The 15,892-nt window shown below is 45.4% G+C and overlaps 5 non-coding genes across 5 annotated transcripts; all 5 read left to right on the forward strand.

Annotated features, from left to right (window-relative positions):
• Positions 1-13,291: 13,291 nt before the first annotated feature.
• LOC134898865 (U1 spliceosomal RNA) lies at positions 13,292-13,455 on the forward strand. The gene has a single exon (XR_010172553.1). It is a non-coding gene; the product is annotated as a U1 spliceosomal RNA (small nuclear RNA).
• Positions 13,456-13,607: 152 nt separating this feature from the next.
• Positions 13,608-13,770, forward strand: LOC134899268 (U1 spliceosomal RNA). Its single transcript, XR_010172948.1, has one exon. It is a non-coding gene; the product is annotated as a U1 spliceosomal RNA (small nuclear RNA).
• A 675-nt stretch (positions 13,771-14,445) lies between these two features.
• On the forward strand, positions 14,446-14,609 carry LOC134899184 (U1 spliceosomal RNA). Its single transcript, XR_010172865.1, has one exon. It is a non-coding gene; the product is annotated as a U1 spliceosomal RNA (small nuclear RNA).
• Positions 14,610-14,761: 152 nt separating this feature from the next.
• On the forward strand, positions 14,762-14,924 carry LOC134899300 (U1 spliceosomal RNA). Its single transcript, XR_010172979.1, has one exon. It is a non-coding gene; the product is annotated as a U1 spliceosomal RNA (small nuclear RNA).
• A 670-nt stretch (positions 14,925-15,594) lies between these two features.
• On the forward strand, positions 15,595-15,758 carry LOC134899143 (U1 spliceosomal RNA). Its single transcript, XR_010172825.1, has one exon. It is a non-coding gene; the product is annotated as a U1 spliceosomal RNA (small nuclear RNA).
• Positions 15,759-15,892: the final 134 nt, after the last annotated feature.

Genomic DNA, 15,892 nt, shown 5'->3' on the forward strand with positions numbered 1-15,892 from the left:
CCAAAACCAGGAAATCTCCTTTATCCCCCGGACTGGAGATCACTACCCTGAGAGATTCCATCTTGAAATTGAATTTCTTTAGGTAGAAATTAAGGGATTTCAGATTTAAGATTGGTCTGACTGAGCCGTCCGGCTTCGGGACCACGAAGAGGCTTGAATAAAAACCTTCTCCCTGCTGACTAAGGCTGATTTGAACAATCGGTGAGGGGGAACTTCTTGAAACCCCAGTTTGTACCCTTGGGACACTATTTGTAAAACCCACGAGTCCAGGTCCGAATGAATCCAGAACTGACTGAAGAGTTTTAGACGTGCCCCCCAGTGGTGGAACTAGCGAGCAGTGGGCCCATGTGCGACAAAATGGCTTGGGGCCCCCCCCCATCCCTTCCCATCCAAGTCCACCCCCTCACCCCTGAAGAGGATCTGGTTAGGGGGGCCTGCTCAGGGAAGTGGATACTTAGCAACAGTGCCGTAACTAGACATTTTAGCAGTGTGTGCAAGAAACGGCATTGGAGCCCCACCCCTGCATGCAAAACAGGGGCAGTGCGCGCCGTAGGCGCGCGCAAAAAAACATAGTGGCGTGGCTTCGTGGTTAAGGGGTGTGGCCACAAAATAATACCAATTCATAAAACGGTGCACAGTAGTCTCCATTATTCAAATTACGCCGCACAGTAGCACCACTACACCAGGTAGAGACCCTTTTACACCTTACGGCGGACAGATTCCTCTTTTTACACATTACAGCAGACAGCGTCCTCTTTTTACACATTACAGCAGACAGCGTCCCCTTTTTACACATTACGGCAGACAGCATCCCCCTTTTTTACACAACGGCAGACAGCGTGCCCTTGTTACACATAGCGGCAGACAGCGTACATTTTTTTCACATAACGGCAGACAGCCTGCCCTTGTTAAACATAGCGGCAGACAGCGTACACTTTTTACACATAACGGCAGACAGCCTGCCCTTGTTAAACATAGCGGCAGACAGCGTACACTTTTTTCACATAACAGCAGTCAGCCTGCCCTTGTTACACATAATGGCAGACATCGTACACTTTTTACACATTACAGCAGACAGCTTGCCCTTGTTACACATTACAGCAGACAGCTTGCCCTTGTTACACATTATGGCAGACAGCGTGCCCTTGTTACACATTACGGCAGACAGCATCCCCCTTGTTACACATTACGGCAGGCAGATTCCCCCTTGTTACACATTGCGGCAAGCAGATTCCCCCTTTTTACACATTGCGGCAAGCAGCTTCCCCCTTTTTACACATTGCGGCAGGCAGATTCCCCCTTTTTACACATTGCGGCAGGCAGTCCCCCTTTTTACACATAGCTGCAGGCAGATTCCCCCTTTTTACACATAGCGGCAGGCAGATTCCCCCTTTTTACACATTGCGGCAGGTAGTCCCCCTTTTTACACATAGCTGCAGGCAGATTCCCCCTTTTAACACATAGCTGCAGGCAGATTCCCCCCTTTTACACATAGCTGCAGGCAGATTCCCCCTTTTTACACATAGCGGCAGGCAGATTCCCCCTTTTTACACATAGCGGCAGGCAGATTCCCCCTTTTTACACATAGCGGCAGGCAGATTCCCCCTTTTTACACATAGCGGCAGGCAGTCCCAACAAAGAAAGAAAGAGACGAAGAAAGAAAGAAAGAAAGAAAGAAAGAAAGAAAGAAAGAAAGAAAGAAAGAAAGAAAGAAAGAAAGAAAGAAAGAAAGAAGAATTATACTTACCCTCTCCGCTGGCTCAGGCTTCTCGTGCAGCTTGACGATTCCCGGGCAGTAGAGAAGGAGGAGGAGGGAGGTGGAGGAGGGAGCCGCAGCAGCGCTGTCTTATTGGTGGAGGCGCTGCTGCTGCTGCCCCTCTGCTTCACTATAGGCTGTTCTCGGAAGACAGCCTATAGTGAAGCAGAGGGGCAGCAGCAGCAGCGCCTCCACCAGTAACAAAGCGCTGCTGCGGCTCCTTCCTTCAGCTCCCTCCTCCTCCTCCTCCCGCCCGTGCCGCTGCTCCTCTCATCTCCAAGCGACCCTCCTCCCTCTTCGTGTGTTACAGAGGCGGCAGCGTGTCTGGTGCTGCGGCTGCTGCCCGTAGTGCCCTGGCCTGATCTGTTCGTTACGACGGGCGGGCGGCGGGAGTCGCAGGACGCAGACCTGACGGGAGCGCTGGTGTGCGGCTGCGGCATAATACAATGAGTCATTGTGACTCATTGTAATGCCGGCGGCTGTGGGCCCTTGAGTGCGGTGGGGCACCAGTGCAATGCACTGCCTGCCCTGCCAGTAGTTCCGCCCCTGGTGCCCCCCACTGGTGTGGGCTCCTGCAAGAGAGCCCCAGCGTCATGCAGTGGATTTGGCAGAAGCAGAGGACTCTGCTCCTGCGATCTTGAAGAGGCTTCTTGGAGTCAGCATCAGCATTCCCTTGGTGAATCCACAATGCCCTTCTATCCGAGACTGCCATGAAATTGGCCCGTGAGCACTTGTGCCCGGTGTAGGATTTTTAAATATGTGTAGTTTACTGTATGCAAGGGTTTAAAACCTTTTAGGAACTGAGATCTAAGGTGTATTACATGTAGTTTAAAAAAAACAAAAAAGGTTTATTTTATGGCAGTAGTTTCCAAACTGGGGTTCTTGCACTGGTAGCATAGTTTGGTGGTCCAGGACCAATTAAAATTATTTATACTTTATTAAATTGGCAAAACCATTCCCTCACAACATAACTGAACCTGAGGATGACATGCTATAAACACAATTTACTTAATTTTATATTTTTTTCTGAATTTCTCAATAAAAAAAACTTTGGCCTAGGGGTGCCGTGAAACAAATTTTGATACTATTTATTTATATAGTGCTCTTTCTCCAACAGGACTTGAGATATGGCTTCTGGAACTGAACACAGGATTCTAAATGTGGCTGTACCAAGGACCTATACAGTGGCATTACAGGTTGAGTATCCCTTATCCAAAATGCTTGGGACCAGAGGAATTTTGGATATCGGATTTTTCTGTATTTTGGAATAATTGCATACCATAACGAGATATTATGGTGATGGGACCTAAATCTAAGCACAGAATGCATTTATGTTTCATATATACCATATATACACAGCCTGAAGGTAATTTTAGCCAATATTTTTTATAACTTTGTGCATTAAACAAAGTGTGTGTACATTCACAGAATTCATTTATGTGTCATATACACCTTATACACACAGTCTGAAGTTCATTTAATACAATATTTTTAATAACTTTGAGTATTAAACAAAGTTTGTGTACACTGAGCCATCAAAAAACAAAGGTTTCACTATCTCAGTCTCACTCAAAAAAGTCCGTATTTCGGAATATTACGTATTTCGGAATATTTGGATATGGGATACTCAACCTGTATTACTTTTTTCTGCTACTGGTTCTTTACCTAAGCATCTGACTTGCCTTTCCTATTGCTTTGTTACATTGCTCACCTGAAATAGTAATACTTAGATAGCTTTCCTCTTGCCATTATAATGCCCTTAATATTATAGTTAGCCTTTGTATTTTTAAGACGTGTATGATTTTGCATTTTTTGGCATTAAATGTTGCCATGTTCTTGACCATTCCTCTAGTCCAGGGGCGGAACTGCCAGAGACAACGGAGTCAGTTGCCGCCGGGCTCCAGCCCTAAAGGGGCTTCCTCCATTGCCCTCCGGCTGTTACGTGCCCTTCCTACTAAATAGACAAAGGCGCTACCAGCAGGGTCTCGCAGTTTGTACATTCCATGCCGTAACACCCTTCTTTCCACCTTTTTCAAGACCCAGCCCAGCAGCCTCGCCGCTGCCACCACCGCTAGCTGCAGCACTGCCAGCGGTGGGGTGCCCCTGCTTCTTCTCACACCACAGATAGCTGGGCAGCACTGCAACTGCCTGCCTGATTGCTCCGCCCCCTTCCGGCTCCCAAGCACCTCTGCTGCCCAGTGATCCAGGAGCCTGCTGCTAGGAAGAAGTGGCCGAGCTTCAGCAAGCGAGTCTGGACACTGGCGGAGGAAGCCATGATAACCAGATAATGGGGAGTGGAGAGCCAGTTCCAAGGTAATACTTTATAAAGCTGGTTGAGATCCTGGTCGGTGGATATGGATTCCAAGAAAACCCTGGAGGTGCTTCCTTTCAAGGGAGACACTCTCTTTGGAGAAGACCTCAATAAGATTGTAGCTGATCTGGCTACTGCTAAAACAGCTTGCCTACCTAGTATGACTCCTAACACGCAGAAGGCTAAAAGTACTTTCCCTTGGCCCTTTCATCCTCAAGGTAAAGCGTACCCAAGGTCAGGCATACCCAAAGCAAGCTCATGCTTCCAGACCTGCCAAGCCCAGACTGAAGCAACCTGGGCTGCCCATCAGCCTGCTTCCAAAACGGACAAGCCTGCCGCATGACGGTGCAGGCCTCCCTCTGGGGGATCCCAGGGTGGGGGGCCCGACTTCTAGGTTTGGCATAATTCTAAGCTAGAGAATTCTGTTTGGAGCTTACCTTGTACTTTGTGAAGAAATAATCAGCATTGTGGCTGAGCAGATACATGTAGTGTGTGGCTGCAAACTGCATGGATCTGCTGCGTTGTAATGCTGATACTTTTTTTTTCAAAGTACCAATAGCTTCATATAATGTTCACAATTTTTATGCAGGATCAAATAGCTCAATAGGTAGGGTGTTTGATTAGAATTCAACAGGTTATAGGTTTGAATCCTGGGTATGGTAGTTTGAGATGTGTTATTTAATAAAGTATGTTGTTCTGACTGCCGGCATCCTATCACCTGGGATATCATACTAAATAAATGGAGTTGATCAATTTTTTTTTATTTTTTTTATAAACTAGGGACAATTTCCAGATACTTTTCTTTATAACTGAGATTGCCCCCTGGAACTTCACATCAGTTGACAACTATGCATGAGTGGGCAGTGCTTGCTCTGGATCTGCCCACCCATTTATGTGCCGTCATAAAAGAAAGCACAACTGACAGTTATCCTGGGCGTACACTACACAATTATCTGTCAGGCTATCTATCCAGTCTGGATGGATGGAATGAAAATCTGGTAATGTATAGGAGCAAATGTCAATTAACCATTTGCTCCCAAACACTAGAAAAGTGGTCAAAAATGGTCATTACACAAATTGGTTAAACCCAAAATTTAACCAATTTGTTTAGGGGACCATTTTTGTCCATTTTCTAGTGTTTGAGAGTAAATCGTTGATGGTCATTTGCTCACATAGATAACCGGATTTCTATTCCAACCAGCCAGTGTTGGAGATATGGTCTGCCAGATTACATAATGCATACCAGAGCCATAACTAGACTTTTTGGTGCCCTGTGACAGATAATTATATGCCCCCCCCCTCCCCATTTTTGCAATATGGACAAAAGGCGCATGCCTTGTGGGGAAGGGGCATAACAAGATTGGTCTCAGAGAAAGCACATGAGATATGAAGATATATCTAGTATACTTGACACTCAATGGTTTGTGGTATTGCCGGGGTGCCCTCCTTAAATGCATATACAGTCACACATGGCGTGTTTGTGCAAATGGCATATCAGCAGTCAGCACTAACTGGTGACATGCCATTTGTACAAGTAAGCCATGTGTGACTAATATATAAACATACTTTATTAAATAACACCTCAAACTATCATACCCAGGATTCAAACCTATAACCTGTTGAATTCTAATCAAATACCTTACCCATTGAGCTACTTGATCCTGCATCTATTCAAACCTCCAAAAACAGATTCAGTTGCATTTTCCAGCGTGTTTTGTTTGCGCCTTTGCAAATGTCTTACATCGACAAACTTATTTAGTACTATTTTGCAAATAGGGTTACATTGTCGCAACATTGTGTTCCCTAATTGCTTGATTTTTTTAAATGCAACAATTGATAAAGACACCTGATAATTGCTCTGTGGAGTCTTATTTTGTGTCTACTTCTTATCTACATTTAATTCCCTACCTCTAATCAAGGCATTTTTAAATGCTGGGGGCTGCCAGGACGTGAGGCCTACCTAGACTTTAGATCTGAATTTGAATGTACTTGTGAACTAACTTAATTTTCTACTTCTAAATTCATTCCTAAATTCACTACTTACATTAATCCTGTAGTTGGGCATTTTGAGCCTTCAATTGTGGGCATTGTTTTGTGTCCAGACCAGCAGCTGGTGGTGTGCATTTGCTGGAAAGGCATCGAAGACCTCCGATATGCTGCATCTCCTGATGTGTGTCTCCCTCAAGTGGCTGTCAGCAAATGCATGATAGACACCCCATTCCAAGCTGATTGTGACATCACGGAACATGCATCATAGAACAGGCATGCTAGAATATGGGTCTTCAACCTGCGACCCTCCAGCTGCTGTGGAACTACATATACCAGCATGCCCTGCCTCAGTTTTAGCATACCTTAATAGCAAAACTGTGGCAGGGCATGCTGGGATGTGTAGTTTCACAGCAGCTGGAGAGCCACAGGATGAAGACCCATGTGCTAGAGCCAAGCCGCAGGTACATTGAATGCTAGCAAGCTGAATGTTTAAATCATTTTTGTTCCGCAGCATTCCAATGCGGAAGATTCCATGGAACCAGAGATTATTCCATTGAGAAGGACATGCTGCCTTGATGACTGCACTGTGCAAATTAAATCACGGAGCCAGTTGGCTTGTGGGTGGCTCTGGTGACTGGGTGGTTGGGTGGGCTGTGTGTCGGAGGTGGAGCACATGCAAATGAATGTGTATCATCCAGCTAGTGAGAGTGAAAACTCATGCAGGAGTGTGCCTGCTTGTCAGTGGGTTATGCACCTTGCCAGGCGTCAAATCTACATGGAGCAGCTGGAGGGGACAAGAGCAGGTTTGCAAAATATAGATAGAAGAGCATATATGCTGGCGCATTCTCCATGATTGTGTCAGCTTATGTTTTGGTGCACTGCACTTTCCTTCACTAAGTTTTAGCCATTTTGGTTAAACGCAAGTGTAGTTGCTTCTCGCCCTTTTGGCTGTGATCTTGTATCGTGGTTGAAGAGTCTGCTGGAGGGATTGTTTTCTTCATTGGCGAGAGACTGAAGATATTCCAGGATGGAAGGCTTGGGAACACTATCCGTTTTTCAGTTGTGGAAGAGTTGAAAGACCGGATTGGACTACATTCTATAGTAAAGGATATCTTTGTATTTATTAATCCTCCATTTATATGTGTCTGTCTTTCAATAAAGCTTCGGGCTTGTGATTCCTTCACCCTCTTACACTCCACACCCATAGCCTTATTAACTGTTGTATTATTGTATTGTTTAAATGTATAGTGCAGTTCATGATTTATAGTGTAGGCTGGCCTGTGCTGTAGTTCTTGAACTGTACTATACCGACAGCATTTGTATTGTGTTTTGGCTGTGCTGCAACACGGTACTTATGTGTGTAATGTTTATGTATGTTTTTTTGCTTCTTTATGTCAATAAAGACTGCTTTTTCAATCCAATATCTGAAAACAATCAATGTTTATCTTTGATGGCAATAGAAGTGGTATGATATTTGCTGCTTTTTAAAGGCAATATCTGATATGTCCCCTATCTGGGAACCATATATTAAATGGCTTTTCAGAAAAGGGAGATGGGAGAAGAGCTTTCAGTACTTGTAGGACCGATGCTCATTTCCTATTCTAGCCTCCAAAAACAGATTCAGTTGCATTTTCCAGCGTGTTTTGGATGCGCCTTTGCAAATGTCTTACATCGACAAACTTATTTAGTACTATTTTGCAAATAGGGTTACATTGTTGCAACATTGTGTTCCCTAATTGCTTGATTTTTTAAATGCAACAATTGATAAAGACAGCTGATAACTGCTCTGTGGAGTCTTATTTTGTGTCTACTTCTTATCTACATTTAATTCTCTACCTCTAATCAAGGCATTTTTAAATGCTGGGGGCTGCCAGGACGTGAGGCCTACCTAGACTTTAGATCTGAATTTGAATGTACTTGTGAACTAACTTAATTTCCTACTTCTAAATTCATTCCTAAATCCACTACTTACATGAATCCTGTAGTTGGGCATTTTGGGACTTCGATTGTGGGCATTGTTTTGTGTCCAGACCAGCAGCAGGTGGTGTGCATTTGCTGGAAAGGCATCGAAGACCTCCGATATGCTGCATCTCCTGATGTGTGTCTCCCTCAAGTGTCTGTCAGCAAATGCCTGCTAGACACCCCATTCCAAGCTGATTGTGACATCACGGTACATGCATCATAGAACAGGCATGCTAGAACATGGGTCTTCAACCTGCGACCCTCCAGCTGCTGTGGAACTACACATCCCAGCATGCCCTGCCTCAGTTTTAGCATACCTTAATAGCAAAACTGTGGCAGGGCATGCTGGGATGTGTAGTTTCACAGCAGCTGGAGGGCCACAGGATGAAGACCCATGTGCTAGAGCCAAGCCGCAGGTACATTGAATGCTAGCAAGCTGAATATTTAAATCCTTTTTGTTCCGCAGCATTCCAATGTGGAAGATTCCATGGAACCAGAGATCCTTCCATTGAGAAGGACATGCTGCCTGGATGACTACACTGTGCAAATTAAATCACGGAGCCAGTTGGTTTGTGGGTGGCTCTGGTGACTGGGTGGTTGGGTGGGTGGTGTGTCGGAGGTGGAGCACATGCAAATGATTGTGTATCATCCAGCTAGTGAGAGAGAAAACTCATGCAGGAGTGTGCCTGCTTGTCAGTGGGTTATGCACCTTGCCAGACGTCAAATCTACATAGAGCAGCTGGAGGGGACAAGAGCAGGTTTGCAAAATATAGATAGAAGAGCATATCTGCTGGCACATTCTCCATGATTGTGTCAGCTTATGTTTTGGTGCACTGCACTTTCCTCCACTAAGTTTTAGCCATTTTTGTTAAGCTCAAGTGTAGTTGCTTCTCGGCCTTTTGGCTGTGATCTTGTATCGTGGTTGAAGGGTCTGCTGGAGGGAGGGATTGTTTTCTTCATTGGCGAAAGACCAAAGATATTCCAGGATCGAAGGCTTGGGAACACTATCCGTTTTTCAGTTGTGGAAGAGCACAGAGGTCGGATTGGACTACATTCTATAGTAAAGGATACCTTTCTATTTATTGCCCCTCCCCTTATATGTGTCTGTGTTACAATAAAGCTTCGGTCTTGTGATTCCCTCACCCTCTTACACTCCACACACATAGCCTTATTAACTGTTGTATTATTGTATAGTTTAAATGTATAGTGCAGTTCATGATTTATAGTGTAGGCTGGCCTGTGCTGTAGTTCTTGAACTGTACTATACCGACAGCATTTGTATTGTGTTTTGGCTGTGCTGCAACACAGTACTTATGTGTGTAATGTTTATGTATGTTTTTTTGCTTCTTTATGTCAATAAAGACTGCTTTTTCAATCCAATATCTGAAAACAATCAATGTTTATCTTTGATGGCAATAGAAGTGGTATGATATTTGCTGCTTTTGAAAGGCAATATCTGATATGTCCCCTATCTGGGAACCATATATTAAATGGCTTTTCAGAAAAGGAAGATGGTAGAAGAGCTTTCAGTACTTGTTGGACCGATGCACATTTCCTATTCTAGCCTCCAAAAACAGATTCAGTTGCATTTTCCAGTGTGTTTTAAATGCGCCTTTGCAAATGTCTTACATCGACAAACTTATTTAGTACTATTTTGCAAATAGGGTTACATTGTTGCAACATTGTGTTCCCTAATTGCTTGATTTTTTAAATGCAACAATTGATAAAGACACCTGATAACTGCTCTGTGGAGTCTTATTTTGCGTCTACTTCTTATCTACATTTAATTCCCTACCTCTAATCAAGGCATTTTTAAATGCTGGGGGCTGCCAGGACGTGAGGCCTACCTAGACTTTAGATCTGAATTTGAATGTACTTGTGAACTAACTTAATTTCCTACTTCTAAATTCATTCCTAAATTCACTACTTACATGAATCCTGTAGTTGGGCATTTTGGGACTTCGATTGTGGGCATTGTTTTGTGTCCAGACCAGCAGCAGGTGGTGTGCATTTGCTGGAAAGGCATCGAAGACCTCCGATATGCTGCATCTCCTGATGTGTGTCTACCTCAAGTGGCTGTCAGCAAATGCCTGCTAGATACCCCATTCCAAGCTGATTGTGACATCACGGAACATGCATCATAGAACAGGCATGCTAGAACATGGGTCTTCAACCTGCGACCCTCCAGCTGCTGTGGAACTACACATCCCAGCATGCCCTGCCTCAGTTTTAGCATACCTTAATAGCAAAACTGTGGCAGGGCATGCTGGGATGTGTAGTTTCACAGCAGCTGGAGGGCCACAGGATGAAGACCCATGTGCTAGAGCCAAGCCGCAGGTACATTGAATGCTAGCAAGCTGAATGTTTAAATCCTTTTTGTTCCGCAGCATTCCAATGCGGAAGATTCCATGGAACCAGAGATTATTCCATTGAGAAGGACATGCTGCCTGGATGACTGCACTGAGCAAATTAAGTCACGGAGCCAGTTGGCTTGTGGGTGGCTCTGGTGACTGGGTGGTTGGGTGGGCGGTGTGTCGGAGGTGGAGCACATGCAAATGAATGTGTATCATCCAGCTAGTGAGAGTGAAAACTCATGCAGGAGTGTGCCTGCTTGTCAGTGGGTTATGCACCTTGCCAGACGTCAAATCTACATGGAGCAGCTGGAGGGGACAAGAGCAGGTTTGCAAAATATAGATAGAAGAGCATATATGCTGGCGCATTCTCCATGATTGTGTCAGCTTATGTTTTGGTGCACTGCACTTTCCTCCACTAAGTTTTAGCTATTTTGGTTAAACAAAAGTGTAGTTGCTTCTCGCCCTTTTGGCTGTGATCTTGTATCGTGGTTGAAGAGTCTGCTGGAGGGATTGTTTTCTTCATTGGCGAGAGACTGAAGATATTCCAGGATGGAAGGCTTGGGAACACTATCCGTTTTTAAGTTGTGGAAGAGTTGAAAGACCGGATTGGACTACATTCTATAGTAAAGGATATCTTTGTATTTATTAATCCTCCCTTTATATGTGTCTGTCTTTCAATAAAGCTTCGGGCTTGTGATTCCCTCACCCTCTTACACTCCACACCCATAGCCTTATTAACTGTTGTATTATTGTATTGTTTAAATGTATAGTGCAGTTCATGATTTATAGTGTAGGCTGGCCTGTGCTGTAGTTCTTGAACTGTACTATACCGACAGCATTTGTATTGTGTTTTATCTGTGCTGCAACACAGTACTTATGTGTGTAATGTTTATGTATGTTTTTTTGCTTCTTTATGTCAATAAAGACTGCTTTTTCAATCCAATATCTGAAAACAATCAATGTTTATCTTTGATGGCAATAGAAGTGGTATGATATTTGCTGCTTTTGAAAGGCAATATCTGATATGTCCCCTATCTGGGAACCATATATTAAATGGCTTTTCAGAAAAGGGAGATGGTAGAAGAGCTTTCAGTACTTGTAGGACCGATGCACATTTCCTATTCTAGCCTCCAAAAACAGATTCAGTTGCATTTTCCAGCGTGTTTTGGATGCGCCTTTGCAAATGTCTTACATCGACAAACTTATTCAGTACTATTTTGCAAATAGGGTTACATTGTTGCAACATTGTGTTCCCTAATTGCTTGATTTTTTAAATGCAACAATTGATAAAGACACCTGATAACTGCTCTGTGGAGTCTTATTTTGTGTCTACTTTTTATCTACATTTAATTCTCTACCTCTAATCAAGGCATTTTTAAGTGCTGGGGGCTGCCAGGACGTGAGGCCTACCTAGACTTTAGATCTGAATTTGAATGTACTTGTGAACTAACTTAATTTCCTACTTCTAAATTCATTCCTAAATTCACTACTTACATGAATCCTGTAGTTGGGCATTTTGGGACTTCGATTGTGGGCATTGTTTTGTGTCCAGACCAGCAGCAGGTGGTGTGCATTTGCTGGAAAGGCATCGAAGACCTCCGATATGCTGCATCTCCTGATGTGTGTCTCCCTCAAGTGGCTGTCAGCAAATGCCTGCTAGACACCCCATTCCAAGCTGATTGTGACATCACGGTACATGCATCATAGAACAGGCATGCTAGAACATGGGTCTTCAACCTGCGACCCTCCAGCTGCTGTGGAACTACACATCCCAGCATGCCCTGCCTCAGTTTTAGCATACCTTAATAGCAAAACTGTGGCAGGGCATGCTGGGATGTGTAGTTTCACAGCAGCTGGAGGGCCACAGGATGAAGACCCATGTGCTAAAGCCAAGCCGCAGGTACATTGAATGCTAGCAAGCTGAATATTTAAATCCTTTTATTCCGCAGCATTCCAATGTGGAAGATTCCATGGAACCAGAGATCCTTCCATTGAGAAGGACATGCTGCCTGGATGACTACACTGTGCAAATTAAATCACGGAGCCAGTTGGCTTGTGGGTGGCTCTGGTCACTGGGTGGTTGGGTGGGTGGTGTGTCGGAGGTGGAGCACATGCAAATGATTGTGTATCATCCAGCTAGTGAGAGAGAAAACTCATGCAGGAGTGTGCCTGCTTGTCAGTGGGTTATGCACCTTTCCAGACGTCAAATCTACATGGAGCAGCTGGAGAGGACAAGAGCAGGTTTGCAAAATATAGACAGAAGAGCTCTCCAGCCTAGTTTGCTGTCTGTTTCCACTTCTCTTTTCTTGAGCCGCTCCCTTCTATGCCCTTGCGCACTATCCTGACTTCTCCCATCTGCTTACTTTGTGCCTTCCAACGCACAATGCGAACTACAGGTAGTGCTGCAGGGCCCACACCCTTTTACTTGCCATACAGAGCAGCTCTGGAGTTGTTACAGTGCCCAGCTTCTGCAAGAAATCAGCTTGAATGCTTCAGGGGCTGGGGCATAGCCAACATGAGCCCCGCACCGAAGGAGGGTGGAGGTGTTTAATGCGAACTATAGGTCATCCAAGCGCCGCAAAAGGCCGCCATGCCCTGCATGCCCCTTTTCTCTTTTCATATGCAGACGAGGGTTGAAGCCAACTTTGACCCACTGCTTGGATGACATCACCATATGCAAATCCATCTGCTGCAGGCCTTCCCCCAGGAATGCTTGCACTAGTTGTTGCATTTGGTTTGTTGTTTGGGGGTGCTTCAGTATTAGGCAGCCTTCTGCCCTCCCATGTTCATCTGAAAATATGTGTTCTCCCTGCAGTTGTTGTCCCCAGATGAGAGTTCCCTTGTGCTGCCTCAGTTGAATCTTCTTTACTTGACAGAGATGTGCCTGAGCATCGGCCCTCCCCAGCCCTATCCCAAATCATACTTATTTTGCATAGGAGATACCATGGTCATGAAGATTGTTCTCCCAGGGTGAGGTTCATTCATTGCATTCTGGGTATGCTGACTCCTGTGATTTCCCCAAATGTGGGAAACTTGACTGCATTATTTGTGGTAGTGGGGGACTGTGTTTGTGCTTTCCTCTGGTCAGCTCTGGTAAAAGTCAGATTTCTTTGTCTCAGATCTTCCTCTAGCCTTGTTCTTCTTTCGAGAGTTCCCTTGTGCTGCCTCAGTTGGATCTCCTTTACTTGACAGGGGGGTGCCCAAGCAGCGACCCTCCCCAGCTCTAGCCCAACTCCTACTTACCTGCCAGGTGAGATACTATGATCATGAAGGTGCTTCTCCCAGGGCAAGGCTCACCCATTGCACTCTGGGTGTGCTGCCCCTGTGATTTCCCCAAATGTGGGAAACTTGACTGCATAATTTGTGTTTCCACTGGTCGGCTTTCATATAATTCAGATCTCTTTGTCTCAGGTCTCTCTCCAGCCTAGTTTGCAGTCTGTTTCCACTTCTTTTTTTTTTGAGCCCCTCCCTTCTATACCCTTGTGCACTATCCTGACTTCTCCTCCTGTCTGCTTACTTTGTGCCTTCCAATGCACAATGCAAACTACAGGTAGTGCTGCAGGGCCCACAAACTTTTACTTGCATTACAGAGCAGCTCTGGAGCTGTTACAGTGCCAAGCTGCTGCAAGAAATCAGCTTGAATGCTTCAGGGGCTGGGGCATTGCCAACATGAGCCCCACACCGAAGGAGGGTGGGGGTGTTTAATGCGAACTAAGGGTCATCTAAGCGCCGCAAAAGGCCGCCATTCCCTGCATACCCCTTTTCTCTTTTCATATGCAGATGAGGGTTCCAGCCAACTTTGGCCCACTGCTTGGATGACATCACTGTATGCAAATCCGTCTTCTGCAGACCTTCCCCCAGGAATGCTTGTACTAGTTGTTGCATTTGGTTTGTTGTTTGGGGGTGCTTCAGTATTAGGCAGCCTTCTGCCCTCCCATGTTCATCTGAAAATATGTGTTCTCCCTGCAGTTGTTGTCCCCAGATGAGAGTTCCCTTGTGCTGCCTCAGTTGAATCTCCTTTACTTGACAGAGATGTGCCTGAGCAGCGGCCCTCCCCAGCCCTATCCCAAATCATACTTATTTTGCATAGGAGATATCATGGTAATGAAGACTGTTATCCCAGGGTGAGGTTCATTCATTGCATTCTGGGTATGCTGACCCCTGTGATTTCCCCAAATGTGGGAAACTCGACTTCATTATTTGTGGTAGTGGGGGACTGTGTTTGTGCTTTCCTCTGGTCAGCTCTGGTAAAAGTCAGATTTATTTGTCTCAGATCTTCCTCTAGCCTTGTTCTTCTTTCGAGAGTACCCTTGTGCTGACTCAGTTGGATCTCCTTCACTTGACAGGGAAGTGCCCGAGCAGCGACCCTACCCAGCTCTAGCCCAACTCCTACTTACCTGCCAGGTGAGATACTATGATCATGAAGGTGCTTCTCCCAGGGCAAGGCTCACCCATTGCACTCTGGGTGTGCTGCTCTTGCGATTTCCCCAAATGTGGGAAACTTGACTGCATAATTTGTGTTTCCCCTGGTCGGCTCTCGTATAATTCAGATCTCTTTGTCTCAGGTCTCTCTCCAGCCTAGTTTGCTGTCTGTTTCCACTTCTCTTTTCTTGAGCCGCTCCCTTCTATGCCCTTGCGCACTATTATGACCTCTCCTGTCTGCTTACTTTGTGCCTTCCAACGTCAATGCAAACTACAGGTAGTGCTGCAGGGCCCACACCCTTTTACATGCTTTACAGAGCAGCTCTGGAGCTGTTACAGTGCCCAGCTGCTGCAAGAAATCAGCTTGAATGCTTCAGGGGCTGGGGCATAGCCAACATGAGCACCACACCGAAGGAGGGTGGAGGTGTTTAATGTGAATTAGGGGTCATCCAAGCGCCGCAAAAGGCCACCATGCCCTGCACATCCCTTTTTTCTTTTCATATGCAGACGAGGGTTGAAGCCAACTTTGACCCACTGCTTGGATGACATCACCATATGCAAATCCATCTGCTGCAGGCCTTCCCCCAGGAATGCTTGCACTAGTTGTTGCATTTGGTTTGTTGTTTGGGGGTGCTTCAGTATTAGGCAGCCTTCTGCCCTCCCATGTTCATCTGAAAATATGTGTTCTCCCTGCAGTTGTTGTCCCCAGATGAGAGTTCCCTTGTGCTGCCTCAGTTGAATCTCCTTTACTTGACAGAGATGTGCCTGAGCAGCGGCCCTCCCCAGCTCTATCCCAAATCATACTTATTTTGCATAGGAGATACCATGGTCATGAAGATTGTTCTCCCAGATTGAGGTTCATTCTTTGCATTCTGGGTATGCTGACCCCTGTGATTTCCCCAAATGTGGGAAACTTGACTGCATTATTTGTGGTAGTGGGGGACTGTGTTTGTGCTTTCCTCTGGTCAGCTCTGGTAAAAGTCAGATTTCTTTGTCTCAGATCTTCCTCTAGCCTTGTTCTTCTTTCGAGAGTTCCCTTGTGCTGCCTCAGTTGGATCTCCTTCACTTGACAGGGGGGTGCCCGAGCAGCGACCCTCC

Source organism: Pseudophryne corroboree, chromosome 3 (assembly GCF_028390025.1).
Source record: "Pseudophryne corroboree isolate aPseCor3 chromosome 3, aPseCor3.hap2, whole genome shotgun sequence".
Lineage (NCBI taxonomy): Eukaryota > Metazoa > Chordata > Amphibia > Anura > Myobatrachidae > Pseudophryne > Pseudophryne corroboree.